Genomic DNA, 18,501 nt, shown 5'->3' on the forward strand with positions numbered 1-18,501 from the left:
GGATCCGGCGTTGCTGTGACCTGTGGTGTAGATCACAGACCCTGCTTAGATCCCGTGGCTGTGGCTGTGGTGTAGGTTGGTGGCTACAACTCTGATTAGACCCCTAGCCTGGGAACCTCCATATGCCACAGACGCAGTGCTAGAAAAAAGACAAAAAGACAAAAAAGAAAAAAAGAAACGCTGGTGAGAATACCCAACTTCCAGCCTCTTGGGGCTATTTCACCACAGTGACTTTACCCTGCAAAGCCACTGTAGCCTGAGCAAATTCTTGCCAAAGCAGGAACTGTTAAGTTCTACCACCATTATTTTCTTTGGATTACAACCACAATATTCCTTTTTTTTTTTTGTCTTTTTGTCCTTTTGGGGCCACACCTGTGGCATATGGAGGTTCTCAGGCTAGGGGTCTTATCAGGCTGTAGCTGCCAGCCTACACAGAGCCACAGCAATGCCAGATCCAAGCGGTGTCTGCAACTTACACCACAGCTCACGGCAACACCAGATCCGTGACCCACTGAGCAAGGCCAGGGATTGAACCCACAACTTCACGGTTCCTAGTGGGACTCATTTCCACTGCACCACGACGGAAACTCCACAATATTCTTATTTTTAATAATTCAGTAAAAGCACTCAATCTCAAAACAAGTCAAGAGTCACTCTGGATCAGGTGTGACAATCCAAATATTTAACAACTGCTCCAACATGGGCACTGAGTGCCAAACAGATGCCAAATAATTAGAAAGGAGGCTAGCCACATCATGAACCATTCGTATGAGGTGACATCAACATTCTCTCTGTTCACACCAGTGGGAGAGAGCAGAAATCCTCCAGGTACTTGAGACCTCAGGCCATATGAGCAAATCTGAAATCCGAGGATGGTTTCTGAGCTAAGGCCGAGAACCAGTCTTACCAGGCAGGCTCAACTGTAAGCACTGTGCAACTCCTCTAAGCAAAAATTCCACCAGCTCCCAGCTTCTGAAGGGTCTGCCTAGGAATGTGGTTGAATCTGGGAGCTCCCCCTTCAGGGAATATGTACTTATTCGTCAAGAACCTCTGTGGAGTTTAGCATCTTGAGAAGGAAGAAAAGGGAGCTTATTCTATGTAGTTGAAGTTCATAAATATGACTGGGGTCAGCACTGACTGACCACATACTGGGGCACACAGGAAAATGGACTGCCACACAGATCCACCTTATTGAGGAGACAGACATCAGCACCACAGGAAACCAAGAGCAAGAAAAGTATCTGAGCATCCCAGTGAAATGTGTCTGTCCTTTTCCTGGACAGACATCCCTCCATGGTAACATTTCTCTAAGATAACAAAAACTGGTTGGAATCACGTATTGGAGATTACATCCCAACATCAGTGATCCACACAGATCCCTCATATCTCTATTATGTCATTTTCGTGCACCCCACCCCAGATTTCTGGTGTTTTCAATAAGTGGGAACTTTTGTTGGAGGAGGGCTACCCTCGGGCCACTGGAGCCACTTTGCCTGCAGATGTGGAGAAGTGCTTAGGATTCTGTATTCATCTGGACCAGACTTTGGCCAGGGACAAACATGTGAGAGTTATTCCCTTGCCCAGCTCCCTTGCCTTGGTTTGTGCCACTCTGTGGTGGATCTTATACCCCAGCATTCCACCAAAGGATGGAGGCAAAGCTACCCTCTGCGGAAGTCTGCCCGGGACCTCACCCCTCCTTCCCTTCTTCCTCTTTCTGTCCCAAACCCCTATGCTTTTCTAGTTTCCCTGGGACACTTTTACAATAAATCACAAACAAAATCTCATCTCAGGATCTACTTCTGGGGACCCTGACCTAAGATGCCTGGGATTCAAAAGGTGACCTGACCACATGTCAAAAGGAGACAGCTCACGGTCATAGATTCAGCAGAAGCCATGGGGATTCAAAGCAGCTTTGAGGAATCAACAGTGGCTCATCCTGTTTTGTCCCTTAGAAGCATATTGAAAAATACTTAGAATTTATTCTGTATGAAAAGATAAATGATACGACTATTTTTAAGTCAAAAGAATCATACCTTTTTGGCCTAGATTCCTCTACCCTATGCTCCCCCACCAAGGTATTCGGTAAATAAGTAATCTTCCACTTGAAGATAAAACCAAGATAAATTTGTCTCCTTTAGTTTCTAATGAATAGAACTGAGAAGGTGCACAAGAGAAATATAAGATCCAATAAGGCCTTCAAGCAAGTCCATTTAATTAGCTGGGTTAATAGAGGGAAGGAAGGCCATATATAACACAAACCAAGAGATTACACAAAAGTAATTTATATTTGCTTGAGTTAAGCAGGTTCATTTTCCTATTTGTTTTTTCTTTTGGCAAATATCCAGGTGAGATTTACTTCCCCAAGCACACATCAGCTGGGGCCAGGAAGAGTACGGCTAGAAACACACTAAGCAGTGAAGTTCTGAGGAGCCACAGTGAGTGCAGAAAGCAGGCTTGCTTCATGTGGATAAGCAAAAACTGAATCCAAATAATTTAAGTACAAGAAAGAAAGACATGTCTCAGTATATTAGAATTTGGTTAGGCGCACTTTACAACTCCAGGAGCAGAGGAATGACTCAGTGACTTGTGGCTACCCAATGAGTCCCCCAGTTAGTCAGAAACTGCTAAGAACAGGAATGGAAATTTCCAGAGAGCAGCTTCATTTTTATTCCACAGGAAAAAATTTAAAAGCTAGTACCAGACTACAAATGGAAAATCTGACTTACATATTTCTTGGGTGTAAAATGGGTAGCAATTTTTAAAAGGTTAATGGGAAAATATCTTGTGTGACTTAACTGTGGCCAAGTGATTTTATTTATTTAGATGACATTCTGGCTTATGATGGAATGCTGAAATTGAAATTAGTCTCTCCATAGTGGATATTGTTAAGGCTGTCATTTTTAAACTTAATTACAAGAGTGGGAAACAGGTTCCGAAAATAATAGACTTAGCATGCTTAATTAGTAATAAAAGAGTCTTTGGATGAAAGTAGGCTACCAGAAGGACAGAGTTGAGTTGAGTATTGCTTTGAGAAATTTAGACATCAACATATTGCTTTGTTTTGTAGTTAGGAAACAAACTCAAAACAAACTTTGAAAGAGTAAAAACTTTCAGAAAAAAAAGGCAAGGAAATATTTTAAGGGAGAAGAGTTATTGAGTAAATGCATCACTTTTTATTTGTAGTAACATTATATAAAATAGGCATCTGTGCCTATTCTTATAATCTTTTTTGATAGGGCATTCCACTGAGTACTAAAGAGAATGTATTTGCATTTCATCAATGTAAGGTAAATCATTATTTTATAAAACTTACATCTTTGTGGAAAATCTAATACCTTTAACCTTGGCACAAAGAAACCACCCTTGAGAATAAAGTCACATGAAAAGATGCACAGTGTCACCTGGGGAGATTTTTCAATTTATCATTACCAACCCCCAAGATCCCAGAATTCCGAATTATTGTCTACCTCAGAGTAGTACTTGCTTTAGAAGCCTACTATCAATGAGAGGATTGTGGTATACTTCTCTGATATACTGAATGTATAAAAATTAAAGAAACAGAAAAAAATTAATACATTAAAAACTGTTAGTTCTTGAGACTGTTTTATCCAGGAATTTAATTCAAGTCAAGTCTTGAGCACCTACTATGTGCTAAACATTCTTCAGGGTGCTGGAACACAGGTGCTAAACAAGAGAGAAATGATCTTTGCTCTCCTGAAAAGCATGACAGCCTATTATTTTTATTGTATTTATTGTATTTTTATTTATCAAATGCATATATGCTGCTTATATGTGCCAGGCCCTGATCTATAAAATAATACTTCCTTTAATCCTCATAACAACTTTAACAGGTAAGATGTTATAAATATTCCCATTTACAGATGAGGAAAATAATCATAGCTAGTAAGTGGTTGAGCCAGGATTAACTGCAACTACTTTGCTTCCAACTTTGTGCTTTTAACCATGATGTTATATTTCTTTTATTGGAAGAAGCAGTCAATAAATAAGTTAATAAACAAACCTGAAATTTAAATGAACTATGAAGGAAAAGAAAAATCTTCTCTATCTCAGGAAATGCTAGACCAGAAAAGCAGAACCAGTAGGAGATACATGTGTCATTGTCATGTCTGGAGCTAGAGTTGGAAGTCACACAACAGTCAGGAAAGAAGGGAAGATAAAGTACAGGCTGGAATCCCACCAGGACAGAGTAAAACCCATGTCCACTCTTGTTGCCTCTCACCTTGATGACAAGAGAATCCTGTAAAAGCCAGGACCGTTAGAGGCTGAGTCACCTGCACCTGGCCCAGGTGCTGCTTCACACCAAGGAGACAAGTCAGGAATCAGCAGCAACAAGACATATACATCGTATGCAAAACAACTGCAACCTCCCTTTTGGTCTCCAACTTTGGAGAGAGAATCTCCTTAATAACCCTCCTTAACCACAAATATACAAGAAAGGGGATTCTGGAAAACATGGTCCAACCTAGTCAGACTGATATTTCACAAAGCTACTGCACATGCTTTGAATAGTGAGATGGGGCTGGGAAAACACAATGGTAAGCCGATTCCCTGACCTTAAACAACCTAGAACCAAGTAGAGAAAACAGACACTGAAAAGTAATAAATATGATGAATGTCAAGGGTCATAAGATCAGCTGGAAAGACCCGTAACTGGAAGAATTAAAGGTCAGCAGAGAACTCACTGAAGAAATGACCTTTAAAACTAGAATGCAAGAAATGATTAGGAATTTACTTGTTCAGGATAGAGATTGGGAGAGAAGAATGAGGAAATTTTAGGCATAGAGGATGTGCAGAGGCAAGGAAACAATAAAAATATGGCTGGGAGTAGAGACTGCGAGGAAGATCAGACTTGAGAAGTACGTTGGTGCCAACATTATACAAACATACAAGAGTTAATCTCTCCAGCATTATCATTACACTGCCTGTTCACTATGAGGTTTTTAAAGGTGGGAACTCTGCTCCCATTTCTGTAACATCAGCCATTTAACATTAGGATATATGATATATGTTTAGAAAATGTTAAATGAACATATAAATCAATTAATGGTTCCTACCTTAAGACTTACATATGTAGAGCGTGCTTCAAAATAGCTTTTACTGGTTGAAATACTATCAGTTCAATTTCTTTTCAAGACAGCTCTGCCCAAGAGGTTTCTATTTTTACAGGCCTGTAAAAATTTTTAAGCCATGGGAATATTGCAAATCATATACCTGATAAGAAGTTAATATCCAGAGTATACAAAGAACTTCTACAACTCAACAACAAAAAAAAGCATTAATAACCCAATTTAAAAATGGGCAGAGGACTTGAATACTTGTCTCTAAAGAAGATAACAAATGGTTAATACGTACAAAAATGATGCTCAACATCACTAATCATTAGGGAAATGCAAATCAAAACTACCATGAGATACCACTCCATACCCATTAGGATGGTTGTTATTAAACACACACACACATGAAAAATAGCAAGTATTGGCAAGGATGTGGAGAAACTGGAATTCTTATGCATTGCTGACAAAAATGTAAAACAGTGCCGCTTTTGTGGAAAACATTATGACAAATCTTCAAAAAATTAAGTACAGAATTACCATATGATCTAGCGATTCCACCTCTGGATGTATACTCCAAAAGAACTGAAAGTAGAGTCTCAAAGAGATATTTGTAATCCATGTTCACAGTAGTATTATTTATAGTAGCCAAAAGGTGAAAAAAACCCAAATGTCTATTGATAAATGAATGGATTAAAAAACACGGTATCTACATGGAATATGGGCAGGGCGGGTTCATAGCCATTAGTTTGCACAAGACAGTTAGAGTCCCCCCTCCACAAACAGTGGGTAGGGCAGTGGTCCTTGGGGCAGAGCGCAGTGAGAAGCAGATGGCAGCCTTCTCCGAAGGGCCCTCCAGGCCCTCCAGCTTTGGGATAGAGGGTGAGCTGGGGGCCCAAGGACAGGCTAAGGGCTATGTCTTGCAGAATCCTTACTGCAACTGTTCACTGGCACCACCTCCATCATCTAATGGCAGCAGCAGTCTCCCTGGATTGCAGTCCTTGAGACCAGGCCACTGTTTGCTTGGCCTACAGAGCTTGAGGGCTGGCTGGGTCCTGGGTGCCTTGTTCCCTCAGTAATGCCAGCTTGGCAGGGTCAAGGACAGCTGGACAAGGAGGGCATCACCAGCTGAGATTAGCCTCTTCAGCCAGGTCTGGGCACCGGATGGACTAAAGCTCCCGGGCAGGGTGATCAGCCTGCACTCCGGCCCCCTCCTCCTAGCCAGAGCCTGGACCTCAGAGGGTGAAAGTTGATGCTTGAGATCAATCTTGAACAACTAAGATGAGGGGTAATGATGTCACTTTGCCTATGGGATTTGTTAAGTGTTAAAAGCCACTAGGAGGCATGGAGACAGAATTTAATGCAGCCCTTTGCTTTTCTTGTATATTACACCTTCAGATAAAAAGTTGCAGAACAGAGAATAACATTTGTTTTGATGGAGGTTTATAGGAACATTGTGACCTGACTATGACCTTACCTACCTGGACAGCTGCAAGAACAAAGGATCCCACACTACCACATTTGCAACAACTAGCCACACCCCTCCCTAATCTTTCATATAAAGGCCTTTGCTGAAAGCCTTCCAGTTCTGGTTTTTAAAGCATGAGCCACCTGTCTCCTTGCATGGCTCTGCAGTAAACCTTTCCTTGCTCCAAACTCTGATGTTTTGGTATCATTTGGCCTCACTGTGCATCAGGCACAAAGACTTGTGTTCAGTACTTACCAACAATGGAATATTAGCAATAATAAAAGAATGAAATTTTAACACAACAGGAATGAACTTTGAAGACATTAACGCTAAGTGAAATATGCCAGACATTAGAGGACAAATATACCTGCTTATATAAGGTATTTAGAGTAGTCAAATTCACAGAGACAGAATGGTTGCCAGGGGCTAGGAGAAACGGGGATAGGGAGTTACTGTTTAATGGGGTGGAGTTTCAGTTTGGGAAGATGAAAGAGATTTTGGTGGTGATGGATGCACAACAATATAAATGAACTTAATGCCACAGAAGTTACACATAAAAATGAGTATGTGTATTTTACCACAGTTTTAAAAAAATATTAAGGATATGTGCCCTTGACGACATTTGCTTTAAAACAATTAAGTGGATGAAAACTATTGCATTTGGAGTGGATAAGCAATGAGACCCTGCTGTATAGCACAGGGAACAATATCTAGTCAATTGTGATGGAACATGATAGAGGATAGTGTGAGAAAAAGAACTATATCTATATATCTATCTACATATCTGTCTATCTATCTATACAGATATAGATATATAACCTCTGGCCTTGCTCAGTGGGTTAAAGATCTGGTGTTGCTGTGAGCTGTGGTGTTGGTTACAGACGCGCCTTGGATCTGGCGTTGCCATGCCTCTGGCGTAGGCCAGCAGCAATAGCTCCAATTAAACCCCTAGACTGGGAACCTCCATATGCCACAGGTGTGGCCCTGAAAAGACAAAAAAATAAAATAAAATAAAATAATCCTTAGACTGTATTGTTTTATATAATAATATCTTTAATGTGCAGAAAGAAAAATAACTGTCAGTTTTCTTCTAAGTTACACTATTATCTAGGAGAGGTAAGAAAAACACATGGAGACTTGTAGATGAAAGATTGCTCCAGATAGAGTGAAACAGACAGGAACACTTCACTCAAGATTACTGTGATATGGAGGTTCCTTAAAAAACTAGAAATAGCATTACCATATGATCCAGCAATCCTACTTCTGGGCATATATCTAAAAAAGAGAAAAACTCAAATTTGAAAAGCTACATGTACCCCAATGTTCATAGCAACACTATCTACAATAGCCAAGACTTGGGAGCAACATAAATGTCCTTCAACAGATGAATGGATTAAGAAGATGTGGTACTATGTACAATAGAATACTACTCAGTCATAAAAAATAATGAAATAATGCCATTTGCAGAAACATGGATGGACCCAGAGATTATCATACTAAGTGAAGTAGGTCAGACAAAGACAAATACTATGTGATATCAATTATTTGTGGAATATTAAAAAATGATACCAATGAACTTATATACAAAATAGAAAGAGACTCACAGACAAAACAAATTTATAGTTACCAAAGGGGAAAGAGAGGGGAGGAAGGGATGATTTAGGATTCTGGGATTAACAGATACACATGACTACATATAAAATAGATAAACAATAAGGACCTACTGTCCTTGCATAGAGAACTATACTCAGTATCTTGTAGTAACCTATAATGGAAAAGAATCTGAAAAAATATGTATTTTTATTTATATATTTTTATTAATAATCACATTTTTATAAACTATTACTACAAAGAACCTCAGCAAGAAAGGAGATGAAACTTACTGTTCTTTTAGTAAACATTTTTAGTGTAACAGTCTTTGTGACTAGATATTTTTTAAAAATTAAAAGCTCATATATTTATAACTGAATCATTTTGCTGCACATCTGAAATTAACACAACATTATAAATCAGCTTCACTTCAGCTTAAAAAAAGACTATTGCAATAGAGAAGGAAGATTGAGCTCAACACCACTGAAACAAAAGGCAAGAGGGTTTTTAAGTGCAGGGGTGAGCTAGTGGAAATGTACCCGGCCATGTTAGTGAAGAGAAAAGATGACCTCTATGATGAGGTCATCTGTTTTGGCTGCTAGATGATGGAAATTAGACTCCTGTTCTCCCACAGAAACTGGGAGACTGGGTCACTATCTTTCTTGATGATGACATTTCAAAGGGGATGGCTCCCATTTCTAGGTTGTAAAACTGGAGAGAGGAGAGAGGATGGGAGAAGATTTACATCTGAAAGGGGCAGAGAAGGAATCTGAAATCACAACTTTTCTAAAGTAAAGGCTCCTTAAAAAGGGAGGTGGAGGGGCCCACAGTCTGGACAAAAGTTTGGTCTAAAGTTTGGTCAAGCTGAGAAGAACCTTAAGGCTGACTTGGTTACAGTAAAATAAAGAAAAAAAAGACTGTCACCACTTACTCTTAATGAAAAATCTGTGAAGCATATATTTTAGCAGAAATGTAACTGAACCAGGAAGGGAAGAATGGGAAGCAAGAAAAAAAAATGCTGATAAGGAAATTGGTAAACATATTAGTAAGTTAAAATAAGCATTGAGTGTAAATAAAAATTAAATTTTAGTAGAATTTACAAATGAGATCGAACTAAAATAAATGACAAGGATAATGTGAAAGAAACTGGACTGAGGATATTAAAGGGGGAACATTCTAAGATCTCTAGTATTCATATATAGAAGTATTGATATATTTTAGAATTAGTCAGGTTCTTGAGGGTTACTGCTAAAATACAAGAAGGAAAATAAAATATTTTCCATCTTTACTGAGAAAGAGAATGAAATAGAGCTCAAACAATCAGAAGCCTGTAACCCAAAAATGCCAACAGAAACCAATGGACAGACCAGAAAGCTCTAAGAAATGTCTGTTCTCCCCAAAGAATCAGGAAAAAGCCACCTAGCAAAACAGAAACCTGTTTAACAAGAACCTTCCCTTTTGACCTAAGCACTGTTGAGAGAAGTGTGGTCCTCCACCCATTCTGTCAGCAAAGGCCTAGCTGGGGCCAGACCTTAACTCTTGCCCAGCTGTAAAGACTCTGCTCCTCTCTCCCCAAGGCTGGTATCAGAGAGGAAGGGGGCAGCCAGGACTTGCATCCCAATTTAGCAAACTTGTGCAAATGCTGTAGACACACACACAGGGTCAATGGAAGCCACATGGAAAGTCAGACTTCTGCCTCCATCCTCTATTACCATGCTGTTCCTCCACCCCCCACCTCACCCTCATAGTATTACAGGAAGCTGAGTAGGAAAACTAAACATGCCCCACCTCCCAGCACCAATGAGGCCCCATCCACTCCTAGCCCCCGTGGTGTCAGTAGCAGTAATAATATGGTGATACCTCCAGGCAGGGTGAGGAAGCTGAATATCCACCTTCTGCCCAAGTGTTCAACAAATTGTGGAATATCCACACCTTGGAACTCATCAGTAAAAGGAACAAGTTATTGATACAGGCAACAGCCTGGATGAATGTGAAGGGTAGTGTACCAGGTGGAAAAAGACAGAGGCCAAATACTCTACGATTCCATTCACAAAACACCATCAAAATGACACAACTATAGAGATAGAGAGCAGATTCGTGTTGCCAAAGGTTAGAGACGATGAGGGAGATGGGGTGGATGTGATCACAAAGAGGGAACATGAGGGAGACCTCTGTGGTGATGGAGCTGTCCTAAATCTTGATTTCTGAGGTGGCTACACAGTCTATACATGTGAGGAAACAGCACAGAGGTTCACACATTCATTGTACCAAGACCAATTTCCTGGTTTTGATGTTCTTCTATAATGACGTAAGATGTAAACACTGGGGAAATCTAGGTGAAGGGTACATGATAACTCTGTATTATTTTTGAAACTTCCAGTGAATCTACAATTATTCTAAAACAAAAAAATAAAATAAAAACTCAACCCCATAAAAGGCAAGAAAGGGAGAGGAAAAAGTAAAGACATTGTTAAAAGAAAACACAAGTCAAGTAGTGGAAATAAGCAGTCACAATGAGTTAAAATGAATTTACTCCCATTAAAAGGTGGAAATTATCTTATTGAATTAAAAAAAAAAAATAAACCACGTGCTGTTTACAATAGATACACTTAAAATACAAAAAGAAAATTCAGAATTCCCTTGTGGCAGGTTAAGGATCTGGCATCACTGCAGTGGCCTGGGTCACTGCTATGGCTCAGGTTTGATTCCTGGCCCTGGAACTTTCACAGGTGCAGCCAAAAATAAATAAGTAAATAAAACCTTCACCTTCCCCAATGTTGAAAAAAAAATTTTAAACATATAAAATTCAAAACTAAAAGGATGGAATATTAATGTAAGACAAAGTACCATGTAAAGGTAAAAATATCATTAAGTTAAAAGAGAGTCGTTACCTAATGATGAAAAGAAACTCACTAGGGATATTTAACAATACTAGGCCTATATGCATTCTAATAGTATAGCTTCAAAATAATGACAAATTGATAAGAGTATAAGAAGAAATTGACAGAAAACAATCATAATGGAAAATGATTTAAAACAGCCCTGAAATTAACAGAAATTCTGAAACAACTCTGAGAAAATAACCAAGCACACATATTAAAACAGTCCTTGGTACAGATCTTCCTGTCTCACAAGGGAGTTATGTCCCAATAAGCCCAATATCAGCTGAAAATATCATGATCCAAAAATGCATTTACTATACCTAGCCTCCTGAACATCGTGGCTTACCCTAGTTCATCTTAAAGGTGCTCAGAGGACTTCATTAGCCCACAGTTAGGCAACATCATTTACCACTAAGCCTGTTTCACAATTAAGTGTTCAATTTCTGATGTAATTTATTAAATACAGTACTAAAAGTGAAGAATGGTGTGTGGGTCCAGAGCATTTGTAAGTGCATTGGTTGTCCATCCTGATAATCCCGGGGCTGACTGGGAGTTGCTGCCACTGGCCAACATCACGAGAGAGAATTGCACCAAACACATCACTAGCCCAGAAAAAAGATCAAAACTCAAAATTCGAGGTAGGTTTTCTATCAAATGCATGTAGCTTTCACAACATTGTAAAGTCAAAAAATCATTCAGTTGAGCCATCATAAGCCAAAGACCTTCTGCATTTAGAATAGGTAAGCAACATAGTAAACCACAGATGTAGAAAGTAAAGACATCGCAACAGTGAAACTAAAAGCTTCAACCCATGTGTAAGCAGGCAAATGAACATCTCAAACCAAGAGGTTCCACCTGTGCCACGGGTGTGGAAAACTGGGAAGAGCACTGTCCCCAAACTACAAAAACAAAAAACAGATTAATGGTTCCTGATGGAGAAGGGGGAGAAGAGTGGCATGAGGAATCACCTTGGGTATGAATTCTATGAAAAATATGCCTCATGAAAGCAACTGTAAAACAAGAGTGATGCCCCTACCCTAACAATCAGAAAAATCTGAATAAACTACAAAACCATAATTTTTCTTGAATATCTCAAACAACTAAGGTTGCCAGGAAACCAAGTACCCAGTGATGGGCTGAAAGTAATGACTGCCATAACACAACACAAACCCACAACTCCTTGTTTTAGAGGGGAAAAAATGTAGCTGCAAGAATATAAATCAAACATCATACAAAATTACGTTACTCTGTAATAGTCCCTTATGAGACGAGGAACAACATTTGACATTGTTCAAGCCTAATCAGGAAAGTTAGGCAAGAAAAAAATTAAAATATATAAAAATGATAAAGGAAGAAGTATAACTTGTTATATTTATATCAATTCAAATAAGCTATTTTAAAATAATCTTTCAAAGAATAACTTAGAATTATACTCACATTAAGCACATCAAGACATTGGGAGCTTAGAAATCATGACCACAAGAAAATATATATATTCATATTACATATAAATTACACCGGACCAATAGCTACTTCAAAACCATTCATTACAATATATTCTATTGCATTCAATTTCCTCAAAATTTGACAAACTCAGAAAAATAAAGAGAGTTTAGCACATCTGAATACTGCTCTTTAAATAAAACAGTGTGATTATTCTCCCAAATTATTTACATAGATTTGAGAAGAATGTATTGTTATTTATTTGACAAAGAGGAAGAAAAACTAAGTGGCACTGATCTTAAAATATAAACCGAGCAGTGCCACAGTACCTGAGAATTAGAAACTCAAATCAGAGTTGAAAAAATGTTTTTGCCTAAATTTGATGAGCCCAAGAAAAGCAAGTAGAGGGTATAGATTTAAAAATGCATTATTGAGTGGAAATAGAAAGAATGAAATTTTTTTTCAAGTCATTCTTTCCAGTTGGCACTGCTGTTACAGCATTTTGTTGATGCGATGTAAAGCAAAAATGGCACATAACAGCAGATGGGATATTTTTATTTATTATGGACAGACTCATCAATTTTTTGTGCTGTTTCACAGGAAAAGAAAGTGTCAGTCATAGCAGTCAACTCTGAAGAAAATGCTCAAGATATAGAATCAAAGGGTCCACTGGGATACACCAGGATGCTGCTTTTGGACAGGTGTGGTATTCATGATTCCTTTCATCAGTGAGATAGAGTCTGTCCCTGGCTTGTCCAAGATGCCTCATGTAACAGGAAACATCATATCATCAAGAAAAATGGAACTTAGGAGTTCCCGTTGTGGCTCAATGGTTAACGAATCGGACTAGGAACCATGAGGTTGCGGGTTCGATCCCTGGCCTTTGCTCAGTTAAGGATCCGGCGTTGCCTTGAGCTGTGGTGTAGTTTGCAGACGCAGCTTGGTCTATAGCTCCGATTTGACCCCTAACCTGGGAACCTCCATATGCTGCAGGAGCAGCCCAAGAAATGGCAAAAAGAGACAAAAACAAAACAAAACAAAACAAAAAAACCCCCAAAAAACAAAAAAAAGAAAAATGGAACTTAACAGTAACCCTATTACCTATTGACTTCTTTTGTGAAAATTATTGAACCTTATAAAATCTGCTGTATTGAGGACTTTTAGTTTGCAACAAAAAATTATCAAGAACCTACTAAATCAACACTTTCCCTTAGAGCATATATATGCAGCTGGTTATCTGTCAATCTGTTACAGGTAGAAAAGTAAACTGAATACTGAGAAGAGAAAATTGATTTTATGGGCACTCAAGCATCTATCATTGTCAATAATTCTTTTTGGATGGTATGTTAAAAGTGACTCTTTAAAAACTCAGGATTGCTCTACTTGGAGCAAATAAGGAATGTTAGTAATAAAATAACTAAATATCCAATTTTGTTGTTTCTTTCTTTGAGGAGATTCCCAAGATGAATTACCTTAAAATGTTTGCAAGCACTAGGAAAGTTAAAAAAAGAAAAAGAAAAAAAGAAAAGAAAAAGAAAAAGACTACTGACCAAGCTTCATTGCCTTTTGTGAACCCCCAGTAATAAATAAATTTCTTTGAGTAAAACCTATACACAAGAACTAAAAGACCTCAATAACTGGAATGTCTTGGTCAGGCAGTGTTCTGCTTTATTAAATTTCTGATGGTCTTAGGTTTGAATATTAACCCCTTCCAAGTACTGGCTTACTACATATAGCCCTTTTGAGTGGATATATACTTGAAGTCACCATTATGAATGTCAGTTATCATTGTGTTATTTCTTAGGCCTTAAACAATACCTCTCCTCTCCTGGAATACACTTTATAGTTACTAAATCTCCAATCTTTTATTTATTTTATTTCTTTTGTTTCCTATTTGCCTCTCCCAGTTAAAATCAAGTGTAAAAATGATTGCCTCCATGAGGGTTCCATTTACTTGAACTTTTTCTATACTCTGTTCACTTTTAAGTTAAAATGTGAGAGAGTTTCTCAGTGAGTTGTGGCTCAGTGGACTAAGAGTCCAACTAATATCCATGAGAATGCGGTTCAATCCCTGGCTTCACTCAGTGGGTTAAGGATCTGTCATTGACACAAGCTGCAGTCTAGGTCACAGATGTGGCTCAGATCTGGCATTGTTGTGGCTATGGAGTAGGCCAGCAGCTGCAGCTCTGATATGACCCCTAGCCCAGGAACTTCTATATGCCACGGTGTGGCCATACAAAGAAAATTTTAAATAAATAAAGAAATAATTTCATGTTAAAATGTGACTGAGAAGTGAAGCCAGTACATCTACCAGAAAAAATCTGGAAAGTTATTTTTACCAAGTGTTTATGCTTGCATACTTATTATCACAGTAACCTTATGAAATAAAGATGAGTGTTCATCATCTCTCCCCTGGATTCTTAGACCAGCCCCCAAACGGAGTAAATCATTTCTCAAATCAGCATCCAGAGTAATCATTTTAAAACATGAGCCAGACTGTGCTACTCTTCTGCCCCAAACCCTGGGACAGATCCCATTTTCCCATTTTACCAAGGATAAAAGGCCCTACACACTCCTGTCCTCTATTATTGCTCCCAGCTCACTTCCTACTATTCCCCCTTTGGTCACTTGGCTACAGTCACTCCAGTCTGCACACACACTCTTCAAATACACCAGCCCTACTCTTGCTTTGGACTCTTTGAACTGGCTTTCCCCTCTGCCTGAACACTCCTGCCTCCAATGTCTACAAAGCTTCCTCCCTCTCTAGCTCATTCTCACCTTCTTGAGAAGACCCACCCTGACCACCTGATTCTCCTCACCCTCCACATCCCCTTGTTTTGATTCCCTTTGCTAATTTTTAACCATCACTCTTAGGACTTGCCTGCTCTCAAATCCCTCCCTTGACCTCCTGCTAGAATGGAAGCTCATAAAGGCAGGAATTTCCATCCATACACTACAAGTGCCTCTTGAAGCATATCAAGCTCTCAAGAAAAATCTGATAAATTAAATACATGAATGGAAACATACATGTGAGGTGCTCAATTGCATTTTTATTCATTGCTGTTGTTTCTTGGTTTTGTCTTCATGGCTAAATGGCTTACAACAGCACTGTTATGATCTGGGAGCTCTCTAATTTGGGATTATTGATAATACCTGGTGAGCCAAGAAATGACAGAGCAAAGTGGAAAACAGGCAGTTCCCTGAAGTGGTCTTGTTTAATCTAGACAATTTAGGATTTCCAATGTGTGAAATATAGTGCTGAGTTTAGTCATGGTCGCTGGACCAGACAGCATCAGGAAAATCTCCCTCTGTCCCAGACTGTAATGTGAGAAAGTCTGAGTGAAAGGCAAATTGGGAGGAGATTTGGGGATTTCATTAAATTTAGGAGTTAGGTAGAGACAGGAAATTGCCTGATGCCCAAAACACATTGCTCATCACATGCCAAGAATGTAGACAGAGATACTTCCGGTTGAATGGTCACTGTTTTCTCCTGTGTTGCTGTGGAGTCTCAGGTCACAGCTGTGGGAGGAAGGCCCCTGGGAGCCCGAATGAAAACATTAGAGAATGTGGGTCAGTTATATCCACTGCCATTCAAAATTGACAACGCACTCTTCTTATTATAAAGCCCTTCTGAAAAAAAAAAGGTAAAGGAAAAGAAAGGAAATATAGGATTGGATTCCTAAAAAAGACTTAGAACAATCTGCATTCTAATTAACGTGGGGAATCACATTTACAGTCTCTCCAACTCCTGTCTCCTGAAAACATTTAAACAGAATTTTCCAATGAGTTCCTTGAATTGATTTTTTTCCTTGAAGCTAATAAAGAAAAATGATCATCTGGCAGATGGAAAGATGTTCAATCAGCTTTCTTACTGAAGTAATGCTTATCATCAAAACGATGCCTTTTAACATCTAAAAAATACTGTAAAATGGATTTTCATGCTGGCAATCGAATAATCCTTCAAGATATACTGTCCTGAAAGAACTGACTCTATTTTAGTACCAACATCTTGATTTAAGCAGAAATATCATTTTAGAAATCTTATTTTTAAAGGAATCAGTAGGAACAAAATCAAGCACTCAGTTGGTTTTAGCCAACTACATAAACATTTACCCCAGAACTTGAGTTTGTTGTAAAAAAGACACAGTCTTTGAAATTTCATTTTTTAAGATCTGTCAAGTCTTAAAATTTAGCTAATGTAATCCATAATTAGAAAATGTGCCTGACTATTGGAAAAATGTAACTCATCTGACTCTGAATCCTAGGCAAAGCTGCAGCTGCAACAACACCAGATCCTTTAACCTACTGTGCCCTGGGCTGGGGATTGAACCCATGCCTGAAACCCAAGCCACTGTGGTCAGATCCTTAACCCACTGCACCACAGTGGGAATTCCCATTACTCTATATTCTTTAGGCAAATAATGTTTTCAAGTTCTTTACAAAAAAATATTTTTAGGAAAAGGTGCAATATACTTTGTTTACAGAAAGTCAATTTTCTATAATAGAAGAAGCATGTGGATTTTTTTTTGTTTTGTTTGTTTGTTTGTTTTTTGTCTTTTTGCCATTTCTTGGGCCTCTCCCGCGGCATATGGAGGTTCCCAGGCTAGGGGTCGAATCGGAGCTGGAGCCACTGGCCTACGCCAGAGCCACAGCAACGCAGGATCTGAGCCGCGTCTGCAACCTACACCACAGCTCAAGGCAACGCCAGATCCTTAACCCACTGAGCAAGGCCAGGGATCGAACCCGAAACCTCATGGTTCCTAGTCGGATTCGTTAACCACTGAGCCATCATGGGAACTCCCAAGCATATGGATTTTTATGTTAGGAAGACATGGATTCAAATCCTAGTTCTGAATTTTCTTGCTATGTAATATTGGGTACCTAACTGAGTCTGTTTTCTCATCTGGAATATGGGAATAATAGTGACTTACCTCAATGGTTGTTTATGGTGATTTAAAAATATATGTAAATCATCTTACACACAGAACATATTGAAATAAATGGGAAGGATTCATATTATAGAAGGAAATCATTCTGATATGCTAAAATACTTTGGTAGCCTAGAAGAAATGAAGAGAATATACCTGATAAAGGATTACAGTTTCTTTAAAAGTTGGTTTCATTTGATCTTTCTTTTCTCACTGTTATCAGTCCTCTATAGACTGCTCTCTCATTTGATCATGAAAATCCTTCCTAATATTTCTGCTCAAACTCACCATTCTAACTCCAACACACCTGCTAAATCAGCCTCCAGATGAATCTACCTAGTAATATATCCCTTTGATAATATAACATCCCCAATCTAACACCCTTATACACCAAATAAAATCAAAACTTCTGAAACTGATTTAAGGCTCTTTGCGACTGTGCACAAATTACTTATTTCTCTCTGATCTCCTCCCAATCATCTACACTTAGCATATATTTCAGCCGATCTGACCTATTCACTCTTCCCACCATAGGGGGGATGCTTATAAAGGATAGAACAGAAATGCAATAGAGGTGAGCTATTCTGGGGGCCCTGCTTAGGGGGCAGATTGTACATTTCATAGTTATTCACCACTAATTCTCTCTCCAGAAAGAAATTCCATTTTCTCTACAGTCTGACTTCCTTTCTGTTTTTAGAGAACTGTGTAGTGTCCATAAGGATAGGGCTTCTATTAGGTAGTCTGAGCCTAGGACAGAAGTGATCATGGTGTTACAGGAAACAGGACATACAGGGATCTAAGCGAGAGCCTTTGGCCCAGGGTGAGAGGAGCAGCTAAGCCACCTGCACATGGGAAGGTTCTGCACATCATAAAATGCCAGACACCCACCAGGGGGATGGTAAAATCCCTAATGAAAGCAAAGGGCAAACATTTCCAGGTCATGGCCAAAGTGACAACAGCAGGCTTTCACCTCCTAATCTTTCATAATACTACTTTTGATCACCCTTATTATGAAATGTGAATTTTTTGGTATAATTTTATGCTAAAGTCTGATACAAAGAGTATGGGGTGCTCATCCATCAAAACCCTAGTATGTTCTTTGAGCAGCATCACTTGCT

This window comes from Phacochoerus africanus, chromosome 1 (genome assembly GCF_016906955.1).
Source record: "Phacochoerus africanus isolate WHEZ1 chromosome 1, ROS_Pafr_v1, whole genome shotgun sequence".
Taxonomy (NCBI): domain Eukaryota; kingdom Metazoa; phylum Chordata; class Mammalia; order Artiodactyla; family Suidae; genus Phacochoerus; species Phacochoerus africanus.